The 17,302-nt window shown below is 38.0% G+C and overlaps 1 protein-coding gene across 2 annotated transcripts in view; it reads left to right on the top strand.

Annotated features, from left to right (window-relative positions):
* FYB1 (FYN binding protein 1) overlaps positions 1-17,302 on the top strand; it is a 173,483-nt gene that overhangs the window by 42,249 nt on the left and 113,932 nt on the right. The gene's annotated exons all lie outside the window — the stretch shown is intronic.

Here is a 17,302-nt window from a genome sequence, read left to right as displayed (position 1 = left end):
TATATCTGTACATAGATATGTCACTCTTATAGCATAATTCTAGTTAAAACCTGAAAATTCAATTAGAAGCTGAGATATAGGAAGATATTTGGTAGGGTCGTCATACTGATGATGATGGTCGCTGGAAATTTTCTTTCCCTCATTAAAGGTGTTGTATAATCAGAGACAGCCCCTTTCAGAGTGTGGCCCCTGGGGCAATCAGCTGATCGACTTTAGTTACCCCCAGCAAACAACTGATTTAGGCGGGGGACGTCACGACCAGCCAGGCATGTAGTATAACATGCTGGTCATTCAGATGAATGGCCGTCCATTTAATGCAAGGAGGATTTAAGTCCACCGGAACGGAACCCGCTCATTCAGAGGAGCTCTCCATTCGGAATCAGAGGCAAAATTTATCTTGATGCTGTATGACGCTATATATCTGAATGCTGTATGACGCTATATATCTTAATGATGTATGACGCTATATATCTGGATGCTGTATGACACTATATATCTGGATGCTGTATGATACTATATATATGTAGATGCTGTAGGATACCATATATCTGGATGATGTATGATACAATATATCTGGATGCTGTATGACACTATATATCTGGATGCTGTATGATACTATATATCTGGATGCTGTATGATACTATATATCTGGATGATGTATGATACTATATATCTGGGTGCTGTATGACACTATGTATCTGGATGCTGTATGATGCTATATATCTGGATGCTGTATGACACTATGTATCTGGATGCTGTATGATACTATATATCTGGATGCTGTATGACACTATATATCTGGATGATGTATGATGCTATATATGTGGATGCTGTATGATACTATATATCTGGATGATGTATGATACTATAAATCTGGATGCTGTATGATACTATATATCTGGATGCTGTATGATACTATATATCTGGATGCTGTATGATACTATATATCTGGATGATGTATGATACTATAAATCTGAATGCTGTATGATACTATATATCTGGATACTGTATGATACTATATATCTGGATGCTGTATGATACTATATATCTGGATGATGTATGATGCTATATATGTGGATGCTGTATGATACTATATATCTGGATGATGTATGATACTATAAATCTGGATGCTGTATGATACTATATATCTGGATGCTGTATGATACTATATATCTGGATGCTGTATGATACTATATATCTGGATGATGTATGATACTATAAATCTGAATGCTGTATGATACTATATATCTGGATATTGTATGATACTATATATCTGGATGCTGTATGATACTATATATCTGGATGATGTATGATACTATATATCTGGATGCTGTATGACGCTATATATCTGGATGCTGTATGACGCTATATATCTGGATGATGTATGATACTATATATCTGGATGATGTATGACACTATATATCTGGATGATGTATGACACTATATATCTGGATGCTGTATGATACTATATATCTGGATGATGTATGACTCTATATATCTGGATGATGTATGATGCTATATATCTGGATGCAGTATGATACTATATATCTGGATGCTATATGACACTATATATCTGGATGCTGTATGATACTATATATCTGGATGATGTATGATGCTATATATCTGGATGATGTATGACTCTATATATCTGGATGATGTATGATGCTATATATCTGGATGCAGTATGATACTATATATCTGGATGCTATATGACACTATATATCTGGATGCTGTATGACACTATATATCTGGATGATGTATGATGCTATATATCTGGATGCTGTATGATACTATATATCTGGATGCTGTATGACACTATATATCTGGATGATGTATGATACTATATATCAGGATGCTGTATGATACTATATATCTGGATGCTGTATGATACTATATATCTGGATGATGTATGATGCTATATATCTGGATGCTGTATGATACTATATATCTGGATGATGTATGATGCTATATATCTGGATGCTGTATGATACTATATATCTGGATGCTGTATGATACTATATATCTGGATGATGTATGATACTATATATCTGGGTGCTGTATGACACTATGTATCTGGATGCTGTATGATGCTATATATCTGGATGCTGTATGACACTATGTATCTGGATGCTGTATGATACTATATATCTGGATGCTGTATGACACTATATATCTGGATGATGTATGATGCTATATATGTGGATGCTGTATGATACTATATATCTGGATGATGTATGATACTATAAATCTGGATGCTGTATGATACTATATATCTGGATGCTGTATGATACTATATATCTGGATGCTGTATGATACTATATATCTGGATGATGTATGATACTATAAATCTGAATGCTGTATGATACTATATATCTGGATACTGTATGATACTATATATCTGGATGCTGTATGATACTATATATCTGGATGATGTATGATGCTATATATGTGGATGCTGTATGATACTATATATCTGGATGATGTATGATACTATAAATCTGGATGCTATATGATACTATATATCTGGATGCTGTATGATACTATATATCTGGATGCTGTATGATACTATATATCTGGATGATGTATGATACTATAAATCTGAATGCTGTATGATACTATATATCTGGATATTGTATGATACTATATATCTGGATGCTGTATGATACTATATATCTGGATGATGTATGATACTATATATCTGGATGCTGTATGACGCTATATATCTGGATGCTGTATGACGCTATATATCTGGATGATGTATGATACTATATATCTGGATGATGTATGACACTATATATCTGGATGATGTATGACACTATATATCTGGATGCTGTATGATACTATATATCTGGATGATGTATGACTCTATATATCTGGATGATGTATGATGCTATATATCTGGATGCAGTATGATACTATATATCTGGATGCTATATGACACTATATATCTGGATGCTGTATGATACTATATATCTGGATGATGTATGATGCTATATATCTGGATGATGTATGACTCTATATATCTGGATGATGTATGATGCTATATATCTGGATGCAGTATGATACTATATATCTGGATGCTATATGACACTATATATCTGGATGCTGTATGACACTATATATCTGGATGATGTATGATGCTATATATCTGGATGCTGTATGATACTATATATCTGGATGCTGTATGACACTATATATCTGGATGATGTATGATACTATATATCAGGATGCTGTATGATACTATATATCTGGATGCTGTATGATACTATATATCTGGATGATGTATGATGCTATATATCTGGATGCTGTATGATACTATATATCTGGATGATGTATGATACTATATATCTGGATGCTGTATGATACTATATATCTGGATGATGTATGATACTATATATCTGGATGCTGTATGATACTATATATCTGGATGATGTATGATACTATATATCTGGATGATGTATGATGCTATATATCTGGATGCTGTATGATACTATATATCTGGATGATGTATGATACTATATATCTGGATGCTGTATGATACTATATATCTGGATGATGTATGATACTATATATCTAAATGCTGTATGACACTATATATCTGGATGCTGTATGATGCTATATATGTGGATGCTGTATGATACTTTATATCTGGATGATGTATGACACTATGTATCTGGATGCTGTATGACACTATATATCTGGATGCTGTATGATACTATATATCTGGATGCTGTATAATACTATATATCTGGATGATGTATGATACTATATATCTGGATGCTGTATGATACTATATATCTGGATGCTGTATGATGCTATATATCTGGATGCTGTATGATACTATATATCTGGATGCTGTATGACACTATATATCTGGATGCTGTATGATGCTATATATGTGGATGCTGTATGACACTATATATCTGGATGATGTATGACGCTATATATCTGGATGATGTATGATGCTATATATCTGGATGCTGTATGATGCTATATATCTGGATGCTGTATGATACTATATATCTGGATGCTGTATGACACTATATATCTGGATGCTGTATGATGCTATATATGTGGATGCTGTATGACACTATATATCTGGATGCTGTATGACACTATATATCTGGATGATGTATGATGCTATATATCTGGATGCTGTATGATGCTATATATCTGGATGCTGTATGATACTATATATCTGGATACTGTATGATACTATATATCTGGATGATGTATGGTACTATATATCTGGATGCTGCATGACACTATATATCTGGATTCTGTATGATACTATATATCTGGATGCTGTATGATACTATATATCTGGATGCTGTATGATACTATATATCTGGATGATGTATGATACTATATATCTGGATGATGTATGACGCTATATATCTGGATGCTGTATGACGCTATATATCTGGATGATGTATGATACTATATATCTGGATGATGTATGACACTATATATCTGGATGCTGTATGACACTATATATCTGGATGCTGTATGACACTATATATCTGGATGATGTATGACACTATATATTTGGATGCTGCATGACACTATATATCTGGATGATGTATGATACTATATATCTGGATGATGTATGACACTATATATTTGGATGCTGTATGATGACATTATATATCTGAACACTGCATGCTACTACTTTTATGGACACTGTATTATACTGTTTATCTGGATGCTGTATGACGCTATATATCTGGATGCTGTATGATGACATTATATATCTGAACACTTTTATGGACACTGTATTACACTATTTATGTATCTGGATGCTGTATGACACTATATTTCTGAACACTATGAGACTCATTTTATGGACACTGTATTATACTGTTTATCTGGATGCTGTAGGATACTATATATCTGGATGATGTTTGATACTATATATCTGGATGCTGTATGATACTATATATCATGATGCTGTATGATACTATATATCAGGATGCTGTATGACACTATATATCTGGATGATGTATGATACTATATATCTGGATGCTGTATGACACTATATATCTGGATGCTGTATGATGACATTATATATCGAAACACTGCATGCTACTACTTTTATGGACGCTGTATGACACTATATATCTGGATGATGTATGATACTATATATCTGGATGATGTATGATACAATATATCTGGATACTGTATGACGCTATATATCTGGATGAGGTATGATACTATATATCTGGATGCTCTATGACACTATATATCTGGATGCTGTATGATACTATATATCTGGATACTGTATGACGCTATATATCTGGATGCTCTATGACACTATATATCTGGATGCTGTATGATACTATATATCTGGATGATGTATGATACTATAAATCTGAATGTTGTATGACACTATATATCTGGATGCTGTATGACACTATATATCTGGATGCTGTATGATACTATATATCTGGATGCTGTATGATACTATATATCTGGATGCTGTATGACACTATATATCTGGATGCTGTATGATACTATATATCAGGATGCTGTATGATACTATATATCTGGATGCTGTATTATACTATATTTCTGGATGCTGTATGATACTATACATCTGGATGCTGTATTATACTATATTTCTGGATGCTGTATGATACTATATATCTGGATGCTGTATGACGCTATATATCTGGATGCTGTATGACGCTATATATATGGATGCTGTATGACACTATATATCTGGATGATGTATGACACTATATATCTGGATGCTGTATGACACTATATATCTGGATGCTGTATGACACTATATATCTGGATGCTGTATGACACTATATATCTGGATGCTGTATGATACTATATATCTGGATGCTGTATGACGCTATATATCTGAATGCTGAATGACGCTATATATCTGGATGCTGTATGATACTATATATCTGGATGCTGTATGACGCTATATATCTGGATGATGTATAACACTATATATCTGGATGATGTATGATACAATATATCTGGATGATGTATAATACGATATATTTGGATGCTGTATGACGCTATATATCTGGATGCTGTATGATACCATATATTATATCTGGATGCTGTATGATACCATATATCTGGATGCTGTATGATACTATATATCTGGATGCTGTATGACGCTATATATCTGGATGCTCTATGACACTATATATCTGGATGCTGTATGATACTATATATCTGGATGATGTATGATACTATAAATCTGAATGCTGTATGACACTATATATCTGGATGCTGTATGATACTATATATCTGGATGCTGTATGATACTATATATCTGGATGCTGTATGACACTATATATCTGGATGCTGTATGATACTATATATCTGGATGCTGTATGATACTATATATCTGGATGCTGTATGACACTATATATCTGGATGCTGTATGATACTATATATCAGGATGCTGTATGATACTATATATCTGGATGCTGTATGACACTATATATCTGGATGATGTATGATACTATATATCTGGATGCTGTATGATAATATATATCTGGATGATGTATGATACTATATATCTGGATGCTGTATGACACTATATATCTGGATGCTGTATGATGACATTATACATTATATATCGAAACACTGCATGCTACTACTTTTGTGGACGCTGTATTACATTATTTATCTGGATGCTGTATGACACTATATATCTGGATGATGTATGATACTATATATCTGGATGATGTATGATACAATATATCTGGATGCTGTATGACGCTATACATCTGGATGCTGTATGACACAATATATCTGGATGAGGTATGATACTATATATCTGGATGCTCTATGACACTATATATCTGGATGCTGTATGATACTATATATTTGGATGCTGTATGACGCTATATATCTGGATGCTCTATGACACTATATATCTGGATGATGTATGATACTATAAATCTGAATGCTGTATGACACTATATATCTGGATGCTGTATGACGCTATATATCTGAATGCTGTATGATACCATATATTTGGATGCTGTATCATACCATATATCTGGATGCTGTACGACACTATATATTTGGATGCTGCATGACACTATATATCTGGATGCTGTATGATACTATATATCTGGATGCTGTATGATACCATATATCTGGATGCTGTATGATACTATATATCTGGATGATGTATGACACTATATATCTGGATGATGTATGATGCTATATATCTGGATGCTGTATGATACCATATATCTGGATGCTGTATGATACTATATATCTGGATGATGTATGACACTATATATCTGGATGATGTATGACGCTATATATCTGGATGCTGTATGACACTATATATCTGGATGCTGTATGATACTATATATCTGAATGCTGTATGACACTATATATGTAGATGCTGTATGATACCATATATCTGGATGCTGTATAATACTATATATCTGGATGCTGTATGATACTATAAATCTGGATGCTGTATGACACGATATATCTGGATGCTGTATGACGCTATATATCTGGATACTGTATGATACTATATATCTGGATGATGTATGACTATATATCTGGATGATGTTTGACGCTATATATCTGGATGCTGTATAATACTATACATCTGGATGCCGTATGACGCTATATATCTGGATGCTGTATGATGCTATATATCTGGATGCTGTATGACACTATATATCTGGATGATGTATGACGCTATATATCTGGATGCTGTATGATACTATATATCTGGATGCTGTATGACACTATATATCTGGATGCTGTATGATACTATATATGTGGATGCTGTATGATACAATATATCTGGATGCTGTATGACGCTATATATCTGAATGATGTATGACACTATATATCTGGATGATGTATGACACTATATATCTGGATGCTGTATGATACTATATATCTGGATGCTGTATGATACTATATATCTGGATGCTGGATGATACTATATATCTGTATTCTGTATGACACTATATATCTGGATGATGTATGATACTATATATCTGGACGATGTATGACACGATATATCTGGATGCTGTATGACACTATATATCTGGATGCTGTATGATGCTATATATCTGGATGCTGTATGATACTATATATCTGGATGCTGTATGATACTATATATCTGGATGCTGTATGATGCTATATATCTGGATGCTGTATGATACTATATATCTGGATGCTGTATGACACTATATATCTGGATGCTGTATGATACTATATATCTGGATGCTGGATGATACTATATGTCTGTATTCTGTATGATGCTATATATCTGGATGCTGTATGACACTATATATCTGGATGCTGTATGATACTATATATCTGGATGATGTATGATGCTATATATCTGGATGATGTATGATACTATATATCTGGATGATGTATGATACTATATATCTGGATGCTGTATGACACTATATATCTGGATGCTGTATTATGCTATATATCTGGATGCTGTATGATACTATATATCTGGATGCTGTATGACACTATATATCTGGATGCTGTATGATACTATATATCTGGATGCTGTATGATACTATATGTCTGTATTCTGTATGACACTATATATCTGGATGATGTATGATACTATATATCTGGATGATGTATGATACTATATATCTGGATGCTGTATGACACTATATATCTGGATGCTGTATGATACTATATATCTGGATGCTGGATGATACTATATGTCTGTATTCTGTATGACACTATATATCTGGATGATGTATGATACTATATATCTGGATGATGTATGATACTATATATCTGGATGCTGTATGACACTATATATCTGGATGCTGTATGATACTATATATCTGGATGCTGTATGACACTATATATCTGGATGCTGTATGACACTATATATCTGGATGCTGTATGATGCTATATATCTGAATGCTGTATGATACTATATATCTGGATGCTATTTGACACTATATATCTGGATGCTGTATGATACTATATATCTGGATGATGTATTATAGTTTATCTGGATGCTGTATGATACCATATATCTAGATGCTGTATGATACTATATATCTGGATGCTGTATGACACTATGTATCTGGATGATGTATGATACTATATATCTGGATTCTGTATGATAACATTATATATCTGAACACTGCATGCTACTACTTTTATGGACGCTGTGTTACATTATTTATCTGGATGATGTATGACACTATATATCTGGATGCTGTATGACACTATATATTTGGATGCTGTATGATACTATATATCTGGATGATGTATGACTATATATCTGGATGATGTTTGATACTATATATCTGGATGCTGTATGATACTATATATCTGGATGTTGTATGACACTATATATCTGGATGCTGTATGACGCTATATATCTGGATGCTGTATGACGCTATATATCTGGATGCTGTATGATACTATATATCTGGATGATGTATGATACTATATATCTGGATGATGTATGATACTATATATCTAAATGCTGTATGACACTATATATCTAGATGCTGTATGATACCATATTTCTGGATGCTGTATTATACTATATTTCTGGATGCTGTATGATACTATATATCTGGATGATGTATGATACTATATATCTGGATGCTGTATGACACTATATATCTGAATGATGTATGATACAATATATCTGGATGCTGTATGACGCTATATATCTGGATGCTGTATGATACTATATATCTGGATGATGTATGATACTATATATCTGGATGCTGTATGATACTATATATCTGGATGCTGTATGACACTATATATCTGGATGCTGTTTGACACTATATATCTGGATGCTGTATGATACTATATATCTGGGTGCTGTATGATACTATATATCTGGGTGCTGTAGGATACTATATATCTGGATGCTGTATGACACGATATATCTGGATGCTGTATGACACTATATATCTGGATGATGTATGACACTATATATCTGGATGCTGTATGACACTATATATCTGGATGATGTATGACACTATATATCTGGATGATGTATGATACTATATATCTGGATGACGTATTGTACTATATATCTGGATGCTGTATGATGCTATATATCTGGATGCTGTATGATACTATATATCTGGATGATGTATGATACTATATATCTGAATGCTGTAGGACACTATATATCTAGATGCTATATGATACCATATATCTGGATGCTGTATGATACTATATTTCTGGATGTTGTATGATACTATATATCTGGATGATGTATGGTACTATATATCTGGATGCTGTATGACACTATATATCTGGATGCTGTATGACACTATGTATCTGGATGCTGTATGACACTATATATCTGGATGCTGTATGACACTATATATCTGGATGCTGTATGACACGATATATCTGGATGCTGTATGACACTATATATCTGGATGCTGTATGATACTATATATCTGGATGATGTATGATACTATTTATCTGGATGATATATGATACTATATATCTGGATGCTGTATGACGCTATATATCTGGATGCTGTATGATACTATATATCTGGATGATGTATGACACTATATATCTGGATGTTGTATGACACTATATATCTGGATGCTGTATGATACTATATATCTGGATGACGTATTGTACTATATATCTGGATGCTGTATGACACTATATATCTTGATGCTGTATGACACTATATATCTGGATGCTGTATGACACTATATATCTGGATGCTGTATGACACTATATATCTGGATGCTGTATGACACTATATATCTGGATGCTGTATGATACTATATATCTGGATGACGTATTGTACTATATATCTGGATGCTGTATGACACTATATATCTGGATGCTGTTTGACACTATATATCTGGATGCTGTATGACACTATATATCTGGATGCTGTATGATACTATATATCTGGATGCTGTATGACACTATATATCTGGATGCTGTATGATACTATATATCTGGATGCTGTATGACACTATATATCTGGATGATGTATGATGCTATATATCTGGATGCTGTATGACACTATATATCTGGATGATGTATGATGCTATATATCTGGATGCTGTATGATACTATATATCTGGATGCTGTATTATACTATATATCTGGATGCTGTATGACACGATATATCTGGATGCTGTATCACACTATATATCTGGATGCTGTATGATACTATATATCTGGATGCTGTATGATACTATATATCTGGATGCTGTATGACACTATATATCTGGATGATGTATGACGCTATATATCTGGATGACGTATTGTACTATATATCTCGATGCTGTATGACTCTATATGTCTGGATGCTGTATGATACTATATATCTGGATGATGTATGACACTATATATCTGAATGATGTATGACGCTATATATCTGGATGCTGTATGATACTATATATCTGTATTCTGTATGACACTATATATCTGGGTGATGTATGGTACTATATATCTGTATTCTGTATGACACTATATATCTGGGTGATGTATGGTACTATATTTCTGGATGCTGTATGACGCTATATAGCTGGATGCTGTATAACTATCTGCTAGCTGTAAGCACTATTTATCTGCATGCAAATGTAGTTTACGCTTTCAGATACCAGCTGTTGTGAGGGCATACACTAAATTGTTTTTATCTAATGAGTGTGTGTACACTATGGGGGTTTGCATATATATTGTATTTCTGTGTGTAGGCATGTGTATATGTCATGTTTTCCAGACACAGCTCAACTTGTCCATAGACTGAACTGCAATACTAGAAAAATCCCATAAATAGCATCGCTTATGGAAAAAAAAGCCAACACTTTGTTTTAGTCTCAATCCCTTTAACTTCTACAATGTGTTGCATTGCATTGGTTAAATGTAAACCGCTGTCTGTTTCCAAGGGCAACCAAGAACATTTTTGCACGTAGCTATGATCATAAATGATTACATAACTTAAAATCAGTGTAAAAACAATAAAGCGAAATAGTTGTCGATTTGTGTGGCTTAGCAGTATAATGATTTGTATGATTATTTTTAACAGTATAACGTCGTTGAAAGCAAAGTTGATCTTTATGCTTCTGCATCACAATGTGTTTTGATCCTGGCCTAAAGGGGTTGTCTAGTTTTGACAACCACAATCCATTTCAAGGTTTCCCCAGCGATGAACTGTCCATGAGGGCAGAGGCGTAGCTAGGTTTCCAGCACCCGGGGCAAAGATTCAGTTTGGCGCCCCCCACCCCAAACCTCTTTCCCGACATCTCCTTCCCCCTCGCCAGGTTTACTTTCTCTACCAATCCATGAGATGTAAATTTTTGGTTTCATCTTTTTAATGTAACTCGAGCATAAAACCATTTGTACATTTCACAAGCAATATAGTTCTATAAGCTAGTTAACATAATGATAAATTAACAGAAAATAAATAAACAGGTCAGTGCCGGACTAAAACAGATTGTATAACTGAGGCTAATGAGACTATATGAACAGCCTTCTCTTGTAGATAGTGCCGCACAGTCCCCTGTAGTTAGTGCCACACACCTCCTCTTGTAGATAGTGCCACACAGCCACCCTGTAGATAGTACCAAACAGCCCACCTGTAGATAGTGCCACAGTGCCCTCTATAGATAGTCACCGCCTTGTAGATAGTGCCACACAGCCCCTTTGTAGATAGTGCCACACACACACCCCTTGTAGATAGTGTCACACAGCCCCCTGTAAATAGTGCCATGAACCCCTGTAAATAGTAGCACACACACCCTCATGTAGATAGCACTACACCCCCACCTCCCTGTACATAGCGGAATTGGGTCTCCCTAGAGGAGCCTCGAATTGGGTCTCCCTAGAGGAGCCTCTGATGTCACTGCCCATATACGGATAGTGACGTCAGGGAGCAGAATCCCTAGGAAAAGCGTCGGCAACACCTGCCAGAAAATATGCTGGGGATTCCGCTCTTAGATTCTACTGTTCATATATGGACAGTGACGTCACTGTCCATATATGGACAGTAACGTCAGGAGCTACTCCTGGAACGGAATCCCCTGCCATAGCATCGGCAACGAAGATTCCACTTCAGAGTAGCCACTGACGTCACTGTCCATATGTGGACAGTGACGTCAGTGGCACCTCTCAAGCGGAATCCCAGTTTCTGATGCTATGGCAGGGGATACCAATGGGGTTTCCACCTCAGAGGAGCCACTGTCCATATATATGGACAGTGACGTCAGTAGCTCCTCTGAAGCGGAGTCCTCGTTGCCAACGCTATGGCAGGGGATTCCAATGGGGATTTTGCTTCAGAATCCCCGCTGCCGACGCTAGGGCAGGGGATTGCGGTCCAGGAGTAGCTCCTGACGTTATCATCTATGGACAGTAACGTCAGGGCTACTCCTGGAGCGGAATCCCTTTTGGAATCCCCTGCCATAGCATCGGCAATGGGGATTCCGCTTTAGAGGAGCCACGGACGTCACTGCCCATATATGGACAGTGACATCAAGGGCTTCCCCGGGCACAGCACTTTAAGTAGCGATGTGCCCGGGGAGTCTTCGACGAGTGGAGGACCTCCCTCTGCTCTGAACTAATGCTGAAGCAGGGAGCTTACTGTTCGTTACTTCAACATTAAGTTCAACTGTACCTGCGCCCGGCCTGGCGCCCCCTTCTACCGTTTCTCCCAATTGTGCCCGGGGCACATGCCCCGCCTCCCCCCCTAGCTACGCCCGTGATGAGGGATAATGTCTCTGTCTTATCCGACTACTAATGTACAAAATAACCTACAGATGTAGCCATATTTATCTTGACTTTTGACGCATGAAATACACAGATTCTTTATCTTGACTTTTCAATGGTTTTTCTTGTGTGATATCACGCTGCAGCAAGTTATCAGAGTCAAGATAAAGATGGCTACATCCGTATATATAGTGGTGTATCACCAATGAAGGCAGGCCATAGGTGTTTTGATGCTGGTGGGCATAACGCCGAGTAACCCCACCCCAATCTGGTCCCTAGGATACCGTCAAGTGCCAGTGTGATATCCCGACTCCTGAGGCCCACTGCTCCCTGTAGGTATCTGAATGAGAGTCTCTGAATCAATCTCATACTCTGAGTCTCAGACTTCATCACAGACAGCCTGATCATCACAACAGATCTACAGTAGGTGATTTTTGGATTTTGCAGCAGCACTGCCTACATGAAGTAGTACCTCTTCCTCTTGGTGATACCTCTGAAATGCCTCTGGGATGCCTCCGGGGTGGGGGGGGGGACTCAGGCTGCAGCACAATATGTGACTGTATAGTATATTTAGTCTCTCACTGTGTTGCGGTCACCAGTCCCAAAAGTTTTTTTTTTGTTATGTTTCTCTTGGAGGGGGGAGGGTTTAAAATTTTGCCTTGGGGCCCTGTGATTTCTGTTCACACTCCTGTCTTTATAGTAGGTAAAAGCTGTAATCTGGGAGGATATCACATAGGATTTGATGTAGATCATGCCGTCTGATAATTGCTGCACCGCTTCCTGTGTGCACTTTGGTGCATGATAAATGACGGCAATAAATGATTTGTTACAAAATCAACCCACACTCTTCTCACCCACAGGTACATAGTCAGGTTTAGTTACAGACTGTACTGCACAGTCTCCCCACATTTACAGGTACCGCCCTAATGGACTGATATTTTTGGAATTCCCGTTATATAACTAAAACAAAAAGAGCAATATTGAAACTGATTAACCGGTTGAGGATCGCCAATTGGATATATACGTCATGGGTTTAATCTTGCTGCCCGAATTATTGGGTGAATGTCGGATGCCTGGCAGTCGGAGACTGCCAGGGACCCCAGAAAGATGACAGAAGCGGTTTTCACTGCTTTGGTCTTTTCTGTACTTACGTACACAGTGATGTGTATAGAATAGGGGCCGCTGCCTCTACCGGTCCCAGTGGTCATGTGACAATAGTCACTATAACAGAAACAGTGGAGAAATATATTGTAAAAAAAAATCTAATTAAATAATAAAGTCCCCCAAAGGTCTTTTCTGACCTTTGAGGTAAAGGCTGTAATAATAAAAAAATAAAAGTAAAAAAAAACAAACAAAATCAATAAAATAAATGTGACACATAACATTCCCCACCCAAAAAACGCTCTCCCTGCCAATCGTTCTCGTAACGTTAGCCCTGACCCAATAACCCTAAAATAGGCATTTAATATATCAAAATTTAAGGAAGACAATGAAGATCACAAATAAAAAGTCTATTTTACGGTAACACTGCATAATTATCAGAAAATATAAGCTAAGAAGTGCGAAAGATTTTTGGTTTTCTATTTTTTCAAACTATAAGCCTATAAATGTTAAAAAGCTAAAGTTATGAAGATAAAAAAAGTTATAAGAAAATAAATTTGCATTGATCACAAAAAAAACATTGCAAAAATTATGTCGCTAGGCCAACAAATAAGAAAGTTATAGCCATGTAACTGTCACGATGCGGGGTGTGGACCCACTGGGCCGTACCGAGTAGCGGGGATGGCAGCTGGCCAAACCGGAAGGTACACAGTTCAATGGTTCAGCGAGAGTACCTGAGGCAATCGTAGGCAGTGGCGAGGCGGACACGTCCAGAACCAGGTGGTGGGAAGTCGTTCGGTGAGGCGTAGCAGGGTAGCGTAGACTGTAGCACAGCACGGCAGGTAGCACAGCACGGCAATAGCACTAGGTAGCACGGAAACAGGATACGGAATACAGGAGCAAGGTACACTGGGAGGCTGGAAGACACTGGGAGACCATAAGCAAGACGAACAACGGGAAAACTAACAACGCTCTGGCAAAGGGCAAGAGGGCAGAGCCCTTTTTATAGCCCAGGGCATCCTGGGCCAGATTGCAGTTTTTTGCAAAACGCGCGCACTGGCCCTTTAAGGCCGTGCACGCGCGGGCGCGCGCACCCGCCGGAGACACTCGGAACCTGGAAGAGAGTGCCGGCGCCTGACTGGGGGACGACGCTGCAGGCAGGTAAGCTGTCCATGGCCACGGCCGTCGGGGTTAAGGACCGATCGACGGGCCGTGGCCATAGACGTTACAGTATCCCCCCTCTTACGCCCCCTCTTCTTGGGACCAGAGCGAGAGAGAAACTTCCTCACAAGGACAGGGGCATCGATGTTCTCCTCTGGCTCCCAAGACCTCTCTTCTGGGCCGAACCCCCTCCAGTCCACAAATAAAATGTCCTTCCTCCCACCTTCTTGGTAGCCAGAATCTCCTTTACCTCGAAAGTCCCAGATGGGCCGCCAGGAACCACTGTGGGACTAGGAGTCCTGGAGTAGCGGTTCAGGACCACCGGTTTTAGCAGGGAGACGTGAAAGGAGTTAGGGATTCTGAGAGTGGGGGGGAGGCGCAGCTTGTAGGATACCGGGTTAATTTGTAGCAGGACTTCAAAGGGACCAAGGAACCTCGGGGCAAATTTGCATGACGGCACCTTCAGCCGGATATTCCTAGAAGACAGCCAGACTTTAGTCCCTGGAAGGAACTGCGGAGGAACCCGTCTTCTTGTATCTGCCTTTCTCTTCATGCGGTCCACCGCCAAGAGGATAGAAGATCGGGTCTGTTGCCATATCTGTAGAAAGTCCCTGAAGGTGGAGTCGGCTGCAGGCACCTGGGACATTGTAGAAACAGGAAGAGGTATACGAGGATGTTGGCCGTAGACGATGAAAAATGGACTGGATGTGGTCGACTCACTGGTGTGGTTGTTATAGGAGAACTCTGCCCACGGGAGCAACTGCACTCAATCATCATGGCGCCTGGACACAAAGTGACGTAGGTAGTTCTCCATAATCTGGTTAACTCTCTCGACTTGCCCGTTGGACTGGGGATGATAGGCCGAAGAGAAGTCCAATTTCACACCAAGGAGCCCGCAGAGTGCTCTCCAAAACTTCGAGGTGAACTGGACACCTCTGTCCGAGACAATATGCAGGGGCAATCCGTGCAGACGGAAGATGTGCTGTATGAAGAGGTCAGCCAACCGCGTAGCAGACGGCAGAGCGGTCAACGGGATGAAGTGAGCCATCTTGGAAAATCGATCCACCACCACCCAGATCACACTGCAACTCGCAGAAGGAGGAAGATCCGTGACGAAGTCCATAGCGACATGTTGCCACGGGGCAACGGGCACAGGCAGTGGTTGGAGCAAGCGCGCAGGTCTGGAGTGAGCAACTTTATTTGCTGCACAGACTGTGCACGAGGAGACAAAGTCCATGACATCTTTGGGCAGCGTGGGCCACCAGAACTGACGGGTGATTAAATCTTGGGTCTTACGAGCACCCGCGTGACCTGCCAGCTTAGAGTTGTG

This window comes from Rhinoderma darwinii, chromosome 1 (genome assembly GCF_050947455.1).
Source record: "Rhinoderma darwinii isolate aRhiDar2 chromosome 1, aRhiDar2.hap1, whole genome shotgun sequence".
Classification (NCBI taxonomy): Eukaryota; Metazoa; Chordata; class Amphibia; order Anura; family Rhinodermatidae; genus Rhinoderma; species Rhinoderma darwinii.
The sequence above is the reverse complement of the archived record's forward strand: the minus strand, read 5'-3'. Positions and strand labels throughout refer to the sequence as shown.